Source organism: Lytechinus variegatus, chromosome 1, assembly GCF_018143015.1.
Source record: "Lytechinus variegatus isolate NC3 chromosome 1, Lvar_3.0, whole genome shotgun sequence".
Taxonomy (NCBI): Eukaryota; Metazoa; Echinodermata; class Echinoidea; order Temnopleuroida; family Toxopneustidae; genus Lytechinus; species Lytechinus variegatus.
Window position 1 is genome coordinate 58,440,009 of NC_054740.1, and position 9,583 is coordinate 58,449,591.

A 9,583-nucleotide genomic window follows, 5' to 3' on the forward strand; every position below is an offset into this window, starting at 1 on the left:
TTTATTTTGCTGTTCCAGCGATTAAAGGGACCTTACCAAAAGTATGTGCTGTGTCTTTCTGCAGAAGTCCTGTTATAAAGACATCATTGTGGCCCAGTGGATTAGTCTCCGGACTTTGAAACAGAGGGTCGTGGGTTCAAATCCCAGCCATGGCGTAGTTTCCTTCAGCAAGAAATTTATCCACATTGTGCTGCACTCAACCCAGGTGAGGTGAATGGGTACCTGGCAGGAATTTACTTCTTGAAATGCTGAGCGCTGGAAGCTAGCTGCTTGAGCTACAGCCAGGGTAATAAGAATATCCAAGTCTTTTGGAAGTGCATACAGACGTTATTCATAATATGTTATGCGCTATACAAGAACTGACTATTTTTTTTATTATTATCTCTGTTACTGTTGCTTTCCTTGCATTCACCATTTTGTTGTGTGATGAATATGAGGAACACTGATGAAGAGATTCCTTGCGGGATTCCTGTGTAAAAGGTACTACCCTGGCTTTTGGTAAGGTGCCCGTAAGTTTGAAAGAGAATGATACTGTCTAAAGCAGGGATGACTGTCTCTGGGCTTTTGCCTGCTTCAGGCCCTTAAAAATTCCCATCCTTTTTATAGGCTTTATATTATGAAGTCTGCTTGGGGCTTTGATTTGTTCAGGCATCTGTTCAGTCCCAGTGACTGACTGGCATCCCTGCTATTATAAGATGGGATGAAATAAAAGAAGGATATGAGGGTGTGGTATAAAGATTACATTCAAATTTCATTGCCAAGATTTTCAAAGAATTATATTTATGTATAGACTAGGCTCTATAATGATAAGGTATTGGAAAACAATGAAAATAGAAGAGAATTTAATCGAAAAGATGATCAAAAGGATATATTCAAAAGTCTAGAAAATCAATATTCATTTACTGAATGTTGAACGGGCAATTCTCAGAAATCTAGTCTTTTTGTACAGTCTCTAATTGAATTTTACCAACTCTGTGAATCTTGAGAAAATCAAGCTAAAATGCCTGTATTTGCTCATCAATTCCTAAGTGAATTCAGTGAAGCCCATTCAATTTCAGCTAGTGCACTATTTAAACCACTAGGGCTTGGTGACTGCAAACTAATAAGAAGCCCATAATCAGATTTGATATGGTGCTTCTACAGATCTTGAGCCTTAGATTGAGAGGAAGTCACAGGATACATGTACATGTCTTCCCCCCCCCATCTTGCGCATTGTGCAATATGCCCCCAAGAAATGGCCCCCTTGAAAACTTTTGTTATTCTTCTTGTATAAAAGTGCTTTAAAGCCTGTGTATAGCTTTGGTAAAGGGTCAATAATGTGATTGATAATCGAATAACATCTAATATGACAGTCTTACTGAAGCTTAGAGACCGTTAGATATTTTTCCAACTGCACTTCTCTGAGAAAATTTCAAATATTCAAATCTTGGATATATAGCGCCCTCTCTCGGCGATGCTTGTTTTAAATTAAAAAAATGGGCATTCAAGCACTTATCTTATAAATTTAGTGATTAGATATCCAAAAGTTACAGACAAAGAACATATCTTGAAAGTTTCAGCCCATTCCATGATTTGGAATAGGATTTAATTGAAAGACAAAAACACACAGATATTTTAATTTGATCGGGTGACCCGATCAAGTTAAATTTCCATGTAAAATCGCAAAATTTATCCTGTAAAACACATTTTCATTTCATATCCTCCACATCATAACTGTTATAGGGCATATCCATTCATATTAGCTAGCAATGAATTGGAATAGTGATAGGTGCATTTTGGTGGATTTACCAAAACTATACACAAGCTTTAAGGCCTGGTCCCACTGGTCGATGGACACGAAACGTATTCATAATGGATACAGCAGACTTGTAAGTCAAATTTCAGGGTGTCTCCATCCGTTTTCATCCGATCCAGACAGTGGACGATGAGATCACAATGGACGGATGTTCGATGGATATAGAGCGTATGAAACACGTATGCAAAGAGCACACAAACGGATGGCAAGATTCTTTTACCTTTTCATCCTCTCTACATCTGTAAGTGCAGTGGGACCAAGCCTTTAGATATTGGCACACTTTCTTTGCCTCATTTTATGTGAAATCCTGGCCCCAACCGTGATCTTGGTTATTATTCTTGTAAACAGAAAGAAAACTATGTCATTCATATGGCTAAGGTTATCAATACAAATATGATGATCAGATGCAGTAGCCTACCACTTAATTTTGATGAAAAAATTCTAAAATTAGTCTGGTATACCGGTACCGGTATCAGAATTTTATATTATATGTTATATCACTATTCAATGCTGTGTGATCAAACTGGTATTCTTCAATTGTTAAGACAGCCTTTTAAAAAAATTTTGTGCTTCATATTTTACTGATTGCTAATATTAGTTTCTGAAATAATGATCTCTGAGTACATAAGTATTCTGTCTAGAAATTGTCTACTATTTAGCCCCCATGTACGTTTCATACATACTTTTCATCATCTATGCACATGTTCTAAGACTGAAAAAAATATGTGATTTAATCATTTTGTGATACAATTTTTTATGTATAAGATTACAAATGCTATGTTCCGACCATGATCTGCTGCTAATACCATAATTGGCTGTGTATAGTTCAATTCAAATTAAGTATATATACACAACAAAAAAAGTAAGTCCCCCCCTAAACAAACATCAATAATTTCCGAACCAATGCGAGTTTTTGATATATTTTTACATGAGCGTGTAGGTAATTTTATAAGCTACCCTATGAGTAAATGTTGTGGATGTATCTTACGTCATGCTTCAGTGAGCACCGTCAGAAGGCAAAAATGTCACTTTTCAAAAGTCACAAGCAAAATATCACGACTTTGATTCCATTGTATTGGAACTAATTCCACATTTTTATCATGAAAACTAGTCAGAAGGCTTAGAAAGGGTACTTTCTAAAAGACGATACAACTTTTTAAGCTAAATTTCACGGTTGAGTAAACTCAAGTCCAAATTTGCTATAATTGGATTTTTACACATTTCTTTCAATAAAAAATGCTAGAATATGATGACAGTTATTTTGGGGAAGACTATCTCCAACAATATTCACCGTTTCACGGTTCAATGAACATTTATTGGAAACAAAAAATGCGATTTTCAAATATCGTAGACAAGTATTGCTTCATTTTTCTAACTGAAAATGATCTTTTCTCAACTTTTTTGTTATGTTCATGACCAATTAACATGCTTCAATGATTCAAAGGTGTCAAATTAAACATTAACGCTTGAATGAACATGTGGAATGTGATTAGCTCTTTTTTACGTTATTGGAAAAACTGCAATTTGTAACTATGGATATCTGTCACACAACTCCTTGCACAGTTCATTTGATTTGATTTTTATGAAAATCCCGATGTTTAATGCATCAGTGAGCACACAATATTCGAAAATTATGCAAATGAGAAGAAAGTTCAAGGCCTTGGCCCCGCTCTGTACCGAATCGAATGGTTATTTTGGTGTGCGCACATTTTGGATAGTGTTACTCTGAAGCCATGTGCGAAGTTTCATGAAATAACTGTTGGCAGAAGTAACAAAAACCGTCCATGAAACAAACCCTCATTTCATATTTGTTAAAATTTTGACTTCCTCTCTCATAGACTTGTGTACATTATGGGTGCATATGTTTAAGCATACGTAAACCCCTTTTTCAATATGGTGGAACTTTTTTTCAAGACTGTCTTTAGCAATGTCGTTTGGCAGTAATGTTTATCAACCTATGGGCAGAATTCTGTGCAAAAATGAAATCGATTTGTTTGTTTATGGATGAGTGAGCACGCATCAAAGTGGGAATATTTGTATTTTCAATGTCACAGACTCTATTTAAAGGGTAATAAAGTGAATATTGGGGGCAAATTTGGTTTGAAAGGTGTCTTTAATTGCTGTTGTTTTTATCATCCATCATTTCTATCACCAAACACTTTCCGAACTTTAGCCATTTCATGGTTGAGCGAGCACATTCGAAAATTTAGGAATGAATACTCTTTATACTGCATAAATGTATTCTTTTCCTAACAATTTCCCAGGATCAGTTGAATGTATGGACAGATCAGTGGTGGATCCAGAATTTTAAATGGGGGAGGGGCCTATAATCGGGGGAGCCATCAACATTTTCAAATTTTAACATGATCTAACAAGTTGTAAAAGATAATACCCCCAAAACCCTATGATGACACGTCACAATACAGGGGCCGCAGAGCAGTTTTCAAATGGGGGGGGGGGGCCGACCATGCCAAAAATCACAATCGTATTACATTTTTGTACTTGCTTATGGAAAAAAGTTGGGGGGGGGGGCTGAAGCCCACCAGCCCCCCCCCCTCCCCGCTTCCGCGGCCCCTGCAATACATCGTGCTCACTCAACCATGAACATACGATATCAAAATTTGGTCTGAAATGGTTCAATGATGGATAGTAAAACAGCATAACACTATAAAGTTCACCTAAAAACAATTTTTGCCCAACTTTGTATTTGCACAATCTGAAAAACGACTCTTGTGACTTTCAAAAATGGTCATTTTTAATTCAATCTTTAATTATTCATGCATGACTCAACCGATCAATCTCATTTTTCCCAGGAGTTGCTTAATAAGTGTATAAAACCACCCATGAAATATCATATCTCAAAATAATTCGGTTCAAAAGTTACAGCAGTTTGATTTAGGGGGGACTTACTTTTTTTGTTGTGTATAGTACTATTTGGTGATGGTAATTTGTGGATGACAGCAGTAGAATGATATATATATATCATAAAGTATTTTATTAAATATTGAAATTCCATATATTACACATTCTGTTCTAAAACTTGCTGTTTTTTTGTTGTTGTGATTAGAGAATGTGCAGTGGTTGTGAGTTCTTGGAAATGGCGACGAGATGAGATTGATGAGTTTACTGAAGCAAGGGGGGAGGGGAGGGGGGTTACACGTGGTAATTACATTTTTAGAGGTGGGCAGGAGCCCTATCATTTTCTTGACATGTAAAAGTTTGCGAGCACATAATAACAATAAGATTGATATGGAATAGGCACTCATTATGTCACAAACTTTGAAAAACATTTCATGAATCTGTATTTTTCTCACTTTTCCTTGATGAAAAGACAAGCTTGATGCTTGGATTGACTTGCCTTTGATATTTTGTGTCTCTAAAATGAAATTTATGTGATGTTAATATTGCAAATGAAATGAAACATAATCCAGCACAAGATAAATAAAATAACTATCAAGTGCCAAATCATTACGGCAATATGCCTTGTGTTCATAGTCGTACACAGTGGGGGGGGGGGAGGGGAGGAGAAATTAAATCTGACATTTCCTTAAGAAAATTTCTCACAAAATTCACCAAAAATTGTGTATGAAATCTAATTTCTCCTCAGTGGCCAAAAGTGGCCCCATGACAGGCTCTGTTGCTTCTTTCCTCTTTTTCAAGTTTATTCAAATTTAATTTTTACGCATCTTGCCCCCCCCCCATGGAAAACATTCTTTGTCTTGTTATGCTTAATAGTTTGTTTTTAGTGCGTGGTCGTGATTTATAATCGCCTATTTATGAAATTGCTTAATGAAATAAAGCATGAATTTGTAAAGAACCCGCGGGCTCACTTCCGTCTTCTGCTGTATATATATATATATTTATTTTTTTTTTAGCCTTTATTCAGATATCACATTTTTCATACATACAAGGGTAATAAAGAAAATATACAAAATAAAGTGAAGTACATGTATACAGCAATATAACACGTAAAATATTATAAATTGTGATGTACACTTTTTGAACAAAGATTTTCATAACCTATAATACAAAAAAAGTTAATTTCACTTGAATTTACTGTCTAATAATGCGAAATTGTATGATGAAAAAATCCAAACATAAAGACTTAAGTTCTTAGCAGATAATAAAATTGATATATAAAATAATTTGTTTAATAAAGATGTGAACAGGCTATCCCATAATAAAAAAGTGTATATTTATATCTCCATATTTTGTTAGACAATACAAAAAATGAAGCCTCTATGTTTCTAAGTGTACATGTACAACAATCTGAATAAAGATTTTATATATAAAACACAAAACAAAAAAACAAAACAGAAAATGTGAAGGGAAAGCAGCCAAACTGAAACCCATCTACTTTCTCTTTTACCCATAATGGCATCATGATATATTGTATAAATTTAGATTGATCACTATTATTCCAATACTATATTATAAAGCATTTTATACAGAATGAGCATTGTAGCAAGATAATCGTATATTGATGTTTTTTTTAATTCAAATTGATGTGCCCAAGCCAATGGAGTTACATGCTGCCACCTCGTGACCAAAATGTGCATATTTTTACGTCTTGATGTCCCTCCTTCATATTTGCATGTGCTTACTTCACTGCCTTCTCATGCTTCCATGAGTAAACATAATATTCCAGTCGTAGAAGTAGCAATTAAGGTGATGGTAATGGAAATAGAATTATTATTATTAACTGCTCTAAAAACCTATTGTTTCAACGTCTTTTCCTGCTCTATGTTATTTTTTTCTAATTTCCTTTTCTCAGCGCCTTAAGTACATGATGTGGATTTGGCGCTTTAAAAATACTCAATACTATCATTATTAATAATTATGAGTAATAGCAGTAGCGGTAGTAGTAGTAGTAATAATAGTAGTAGTAGCAGCAGCAGCAGCAGTAGTAGTAGTAGTAGTAGTAGTAGTAGTAGTAGTAGTAGTAGTAGTAGTAGTAGTAGTAGTAGTAGCATTAGTAGTAGTATAGTAGTAGAAGTAGAAGTAGTAGTAGTAGTAGTATTAATAGTAGTAGTAGTATTAATAGTAGTAGTATTAATAGTAGTAGTAGTAGTAGTAGTATTAATAGTAGTAGTAGTATTAATAGTAGTAGTATTAATAGTAGTAGTAGTATTAATAGTAGTAGTATTAATAGTAGTAGTAGTAGTAGTAGTAGTAGTAGTAGTAGTAGTAGTAGTAGTAGTAGTAGTAGTAGTAGTAGTAATAGTAGTAGTAGTAGTAGTAGTAGTAGTAGTATCAGTAGTAGTAGTAGGAGGAGGAGGAGGAGCAGATATAGGCCTATGAGTAGTAGTCGGGGTAAAACTAATAACTTATTTCGGGATCTCTATGAAAATAGTATCACCAAAGATGATAGAACGTAAGCCGATAACATTCCGCAAGATTCCATTTCTTATAATAAATGAAATAAAGACTCAATACTCTTGACAGAATTCCGAATTTTATTTTCTTTTGATGATTTTAAAAATGTTTTCAACCCACATAATGTCCTAATATAAGGAGTCACTCTGTCTTATACCTTCGCTCTGTTTCATTGGCGGCGTCAGGGTATTATTGGTAGGGGGAGGGGGTAAAACGACCCAACAGCGAAGTCATTTATCCCGACCTGTACAGGAAGGGCAATATAGAGCTATTCGATCCAGACCTATTATTTTTACATCAAAAACTTTTCCTTTTCACTTCTCTACCGTTTTCTTTCCCCTTCCCTTTATCATTTTTTTTCAGCACTTTGTAATAACAGGGGCGGTCCCCCTTTTTGGGAAGCAACTGTATTGAAGTATGACCTGTAAAAGTTTAAATGACTGCAAAAGTCGAGCACGCGCTCTTTACCGTTACTTTCAACAAACACAAATATATGTTTCCCGCTAGAATATACTCATAATACCACGGTTAATGGTAGGTGAGGTTCAAAGATTGCAATTATTGCTCCGATGAATGGCCTTAAAGTCCATTTTCTTTGTCTAATTTGAACAAAAGATGGGTTAAAAAAGAACACGATTTCTCAATTTTTTTTTTTAATAAGCGAACCTGACCCAAGAACAGAAGTTGGGAATATAAAAACAATTTGATAACTTCATCGACCCCCCGGCCCCTGATATCAATGTCTGTTTGGGCAAGTGGGCTTAATGAACGCATTTTTCTACGCTCGTCAATGGGGCACTTGATGTTCTATTTTTCCTTGAAAGTTTCCATGTTGTACACATTTCTCCTTCGAGTGGGTAAGTTTGAAGTGGTTTATGCCACGGGCAATGTATCCTTACAACGTGGAAGTGTTGTGCAAACCGACGGGGTGTTGCCGGTCAAGTGCACCAACACGTCACTCGTTGATTTCAAACTCGTCATCTATGACATCATCGTAGGCATATACTAAACTGAAACCGGAATCGGGACCTTTACGAAAAGCAATTTGCATTTTTAGTCAATAGGAACAGTTATTTTTGTGTATTTTTTTTTCGGAGAACGAAACTCAACGTGAAGAAGGAATTTATGATCGCACTTGTATGAATTTCTTTGACTTTGGGTGAGTATATACATTTCGATTAATATTGAATTCTTTTAACTTTTGTTTTAATAGATGTTTTGTGAGAGAATTTACTTGTGCCTGATGGTTAACCTGATGACGTTCTCGATTTGTAGAGTTTGCCCACATTTCTTTTTATTGGGGGGGGGGGGGCAAATAAAGTTTTAGAAAAGGATTTGAATTGAATTGACAATGATCCCAATTTGACATGGAAATTATTTGTAACGAAATCTTTGTAATGTTTTTTTCTATAATCACCATCATTATACATAACTTGATATCCCTAAATAGCGTCGCCATCAGCATCGATGCACTTCTATCATTACCATAATTGTCATCATTACCAGCATCACAACCATTTTCATCAATCTCTTCATCACCCCTTCATCCGCTATACCACCGCCACCACTACCATCGTCATCACCATCACCACCATCGTCACTATCATCATCATCGCAATTATCATCATCACCACCACCAACAACAGCACCCTCATTATCATTACCATCACCATCATTAAAAACATCGTCATCACCATCACCACCAACATCACTACCATCATCACCATTACCATCATCACTACCGTCATTATCTTCATCATCATCGTGATCATCATCATCCATCATCTTCGTGATCATCATCATTATCATCATCATTATCATCATCTTCATCGTGGTCATCATCATCATCATTATCATCATCGCAATCATCATCATCATCGCAATCACACATCATCGTCATCGCAATCATCATCATCGCAATCATCATCATCACCACCACCACCATCATCATCATCATCACCACCACCACCATCACTATCAACATCATCATCATCACCGTCACCATCATCACTACTGTCATTATCATCATCATCATCATCACCATCATCATCACTACCGTCATTATCATCATCATCATCATCATCATCATCATCATCATCACTACCGTCATTATTATCATCATCATCATCATCATCATCATCATCATCGCAAATCGCAATCATCATCATCACTTTCCTCCTCGTCCTATTATAACACCCCCTTTCCCCATGAGAGTATGATGAGCATCAAACATTACTGGCAGGTTAATTGGATCATTGGAAAATCGCCATCGTATTTTTTTTTTGCCTTTTAAACTGTATCTCCAGTAATTCTTGAAGGATTTTCTCCATTGTTATCATCATGGCTTCCTTTCATTAACAATTTTACACGACTAATGTTTAGATGATAAACATGGCGCGGTGGTGGTGGGGG